Source organism: Pseudophryne corroboree, chromosome 10 (assembly GCF_028390025.1).
Source record: "Pseudophryne corroboree isolate aPseCor3 chromosome 10, aPseCor3.hap2, whole genome shotgun sequence".
NCBI lineage: Eukaryota > Metazoa > Chordata > Amphibia > Anura > Myobatrachidae > Pseudophryne > Pseudophryne corroboree.
Genome location: NC_086453.1, coordinates 341,295,291 through 341,299,661, shown reverse-complemented (window position 1 = coordinate 341,299,661; position 4,371 = coordinate 341,295,291). Strand labels below are relative to the sequence as shown.

The 4,371-nt window shown below is 42.6% G+C and overlaps 1 pseudogene; it reads right to left on the bottom strand.

The window, feature by feature from the left end:
* Positions 1-1,139: 1,139 nt before the first annotated feature.
* LOC134968434 (5S ribosomal RNA) lies at positions 1,140-1,260 on the bottom strand (annotated as a pseudogene).
* Between the last annotated feature and the right edge of the window lie 3,111 nt (positions 1,261-4,371).

The window sequence follows — 4,371 nt, the reverse complement described above, 5'->3', positions numbered from 1 at the left end:
GAACCGAACCCGCTCATCACTAGAAGAAATACCCTCTATACTTCTGTGTCCAGTATCATCCCCAGAAAGGACAATCTTGTCGTCGGTTCCAATTGTAACTTTGGAAAACTTATGATCCAACCGTGATGTTGAAGTTCTGTCAGGGAGAGTGCCATGTTCTGCACCAACTTTTCCCTGGATCTCGCTTTTATCAGGAGATCTTCCAGGTTAGGAATTATATTGACTCCTTGCTGTCGAAGGAGGACCATCATTTCCTGCCATCACCTTGGTGAAAACTCTCAGTGCCGTGGAAGGTCCGAATGGCCTGAAATTGGTAATGACAATTCTGTATTGCGAATCTCAGATAAGCTTGATGTGGAGGATAAATGGGAACGTGTAAGTAGGCATCTTTTATGTCTACTGACACAATGAAGTCTTCCTCCTCCAGACTGGAAACCACTGCCCTCAGAGATTCCATCTTGAACTAGAACCTTTGCAGTTAGAGATTCAGAGTATTAGAAAACAAAAAATTGGAAACCGCACTGGTATAGTAGGTGTATATGTATAATGATAATTATCTGTATAAACTGATAATTGAATTTAAGGTTCAAATCCTCATTTTGGGAAGCAGATACGTAAGGTAACGCATTCCTTATTTTTATGTATCAGAAAGCTGCCCATCAGTGGTGCTCCCCCGAGTCAGTTATTCACAGTGTAAACATAGAGAAAAAGAAAAAAAGAAGACTCTTGTTGGGAAGCACTCATATACAGATAATGTTATATGACTGAATGTCACAATAGCTAACTAAAATGCAATATTTTATTAATTCTCATTAAAATTGATTATTGAGGAGTTCAATGAGCGCCAATATTTGTTAAATAGTGACATTGCGAAAATATAGAAAGTGATATATAAATTGCAAGGTGCAAATACCTAATACAGGCCGAAGTGGGTATATCTATAATTTTGTTGATAATCACATTCCAACTATAGGACAACCTGTGATAAAAAGTTGCTCATTCAGTGTATATATATATGACCGTCATTTATAAACTGCTATATATCCCAAATGGGAATTTAATCCTAGCAGATGGTTGAATCATAGGTCATAACCGAGATGTAAGACAATGCTCTATATTAGTGACAGGTGGGTGGCAAATATTTGCAGTACCAGGGTGTTCCTTGGTAGTCTCCCATCCAAGTACTTAACCCGGCCCGCCACTGCTTGGCTTCCAAGATCAGATGAGATTGGGCATCTCCAGCGGAGTATGACCGCAGACCTTATGCTCACCCTTGTCACACTGTGTCCAAATTGGGCACAGATAAGAGCCAATTTGCGTTATTATGTGAGCCACAGGTATCCAAACAGCTGATTTGATGTGGAATTAAGATATCAATTTTTTTTTTATCACAGATGATAACGTATAACACAAGATTCAGATACCCATCTAAGTTTTCACGGCTTAAGTAGTCGCAGTACAAGTAGAAAAAACCTCTATGCTGCACAGTTATCACATGTATGTAAATCAATCATTAAATCATAATATTATTTTAACTGTGCAAAGAGGGAAACCTCCAAGTTTGGTCTCCAAAACAAAACAAAAATGAATGTAGGAGATTACACTGTGGATTATGAAAATTATAGATTAAATAACATAAGCAATGAAACCTTCAGCTCTAATAACCAATCAGAAATTATTTTCAAGTAGTTGGAAAATAATAAGTTGACACAGAGTATATTCTATATGATATATATATATCATCAACTGGTATTGAGATAAATATGAATTTCTGCAGTGTAAAGAGAGAAGGCGTTTGTGTGTTTAATAGGGTCCAAAAATTAGCAGATGTATCCACATCCGCTTTTTTGATAGAAATATAGACCACACTCAGAATTGCACTTATTCACTTGCTGGTGATAATTGACTGTCACTTGTACATATAGTACAATAGTCTATATACCATGTGGGTAGGATTTATAAATACCAGTCCGTGCAATAGAAAATGCACTGGTGCATATATCACGTATATTAACAAATCCAGGTGTAAATTCATTAAGTTTTTGTCCTACTTGTATGATGAGGGAGATCCTGGTATGGGGAAGGTGCTGGCCGCGTCTGTCCGCGTTCTGCCTGCTGTCGTGCTCCGGCCGCACTATACTTCCTGTTAGACTGGTTCCCTTGGCGACGGACTTTGCCGAGAACGGCTAGTTGCGGTCACATGTGCGCACCACGTGACCGTGAAGGATGTTGCCTCCTTCCTTCCTCCTGATGTACGTTTCGCAAATAGCTTGGTCACAGGGCAAGATTCAGAGTATACAGGTTTAGAATCTGTTTGACCGAGCCGTCCGGCTTCGGAACCACGAATAGGGTTGCAATAAAACCCTTCTCCTTGTTGTAACAAGGGAACCAGGACAAAAACTTTATCCTTACACAATTTTTGTATTGCTGCTGCCACCACTTTCCTGTCTGGGATAGAAGCTGGTGAGGTAAATTTGAAAATACGGCCTGGGGAAATATCTTGAAACTCTAGTTTGTACCCGTGGGACTATATTTGTATGACCCACGGGTCTAGGCCAGATTGAACCCAGAACTGACTGAAGAGTTTCAGACGTGCCCCCACCTGAGCGGACTCCCGCAAGGGAGCCCCAGCTTCACGCTAAAGATTTGGCAGAAGCAGAGGTTGATTTCTGCTCCTGTGATCCTGGAGACACTGTGGACTTTATTTCCTTTTCCCCTTCCTTTTACCCACAAAGAAAGGGGAACCTTTACCCTTTTTTGTAATTTTTGGGCCGAAATGACTGCATCTGAGAGTGATGTGTCTTTTTCGCCGGCGAAGGAGCAATAGGCAAGAATGTCGACTTACCAGCCCATCTCCAAATAAGGACTCACCTTAATACGGGAGAGCCTCCATATTCCTTTTGGAATCTGCGTCAGCATTCCATTGGCGAATCCACAACGCCCTCCGTGCTGAGATTGCCATGGTAGCGGCTCTTGATCTCAAGAGACCAATATCTTTCATGGTTTCTAGCATGTACGCAGCAGCGTCTTTGATATGACCTAACGTTAGGAGTATCTCGTCTCTATCTATTGTGTCAATGTCTGATGACAAGTTTTCTGACCACTTTTCAATAGAACCACTCACCCACGCACAGGCAATGGTAGGCCTGAGTAGTGTCCCATTGGCAACATCAATAGATTACAACGTAGTCTCCAACTTGCGGTCTGCGGCTCCTTAAGTGAAGCCGTCTCAGACGCAGGGAGAGACACCTTTTTTCTTTAACTGTGACAGGGCACTGTCTAAAATGGGGGGTGACTCCCACCTTTTCCTGTCCTCTGCATGGAAAAAGCTAAGCTGCCTGACTTCTTTTGGGAATCTGAAAATTTATTTTCGGGTTAAACCAGACTCCCTCCAAGAGACGGTTCAGCTCATGAGGTGGAGGGTAGTTACATTACTTCTTTACTAAAGTAAGCCTGCTCCTCTGGTAAAGGAGGGGGCCCCGTAACTTCTAATACCTCCTTTATAGCTAAGAACATGTTTTTAATGTTTTTCCGCTAACTTAGGACCTATTCCCTTGGAATCACTATTGTCGACACAGGAATCAGCGTCCGTGTCGATATAATTTCATACTACTTGTGCAAATGTTTATGTGACCCAGAGGGGTCCCCTGTGGATGAAAGGCAGAACTATTAAAAATCACATCTTCAACAGATTATTTTCAGTTTTCTGCATGAGACTCAGACTTATCCAATCTCTTACTGATATGATTCACACTATCACGTAAATCTTTCACCCAGTCAGGCTCTTGGTGTCACATTACAACTCTGTGTCCCTAACATGGGCCCTCATTCCGAGTTGTTCGCTCGCTAGCTGCTTTTAGCAGCATTGCACACGCTAAGCCGCCGCCTACTGGGAGTGAATCTTAGCTTTGCAGAATTGCGAACGAAAGATTAGCAGAATTGCGAATAGAAATTTCTTTGCAGTTTCTGAGTAGCTCGAGACTTACTCTGCCACTGCGATCAGCTCAGGCCGTTTCGTTCCTGCTTTGACGTCACAAACACACCCAGCGTTCGCCCAGACACTCCCCCGTTTCTTCAGACACTCCCGCGTTTTTCACAGAAACGGCAGCGTTTTTTCGCACACACCCATAAAACGGCCAGTTTCCGCACAGAAACACCCACTTCCTGTCAATCACACTCCGATCACCAGAGCGAAGAAATTTCTTCGTTGAGCCGTGAGTAAAATACCAAACTTTTTAGCAAATTTACTTGGTGCAGGCGCACTGCGAATGTTGCGCATGCGCAGTTTGCGACTAATCGCTCCGTTGCGAAAAAAACTTACGAGCGAACAACTCGGAATGAGCTCCCTGCCTCAGACGGTATCCGGACTGC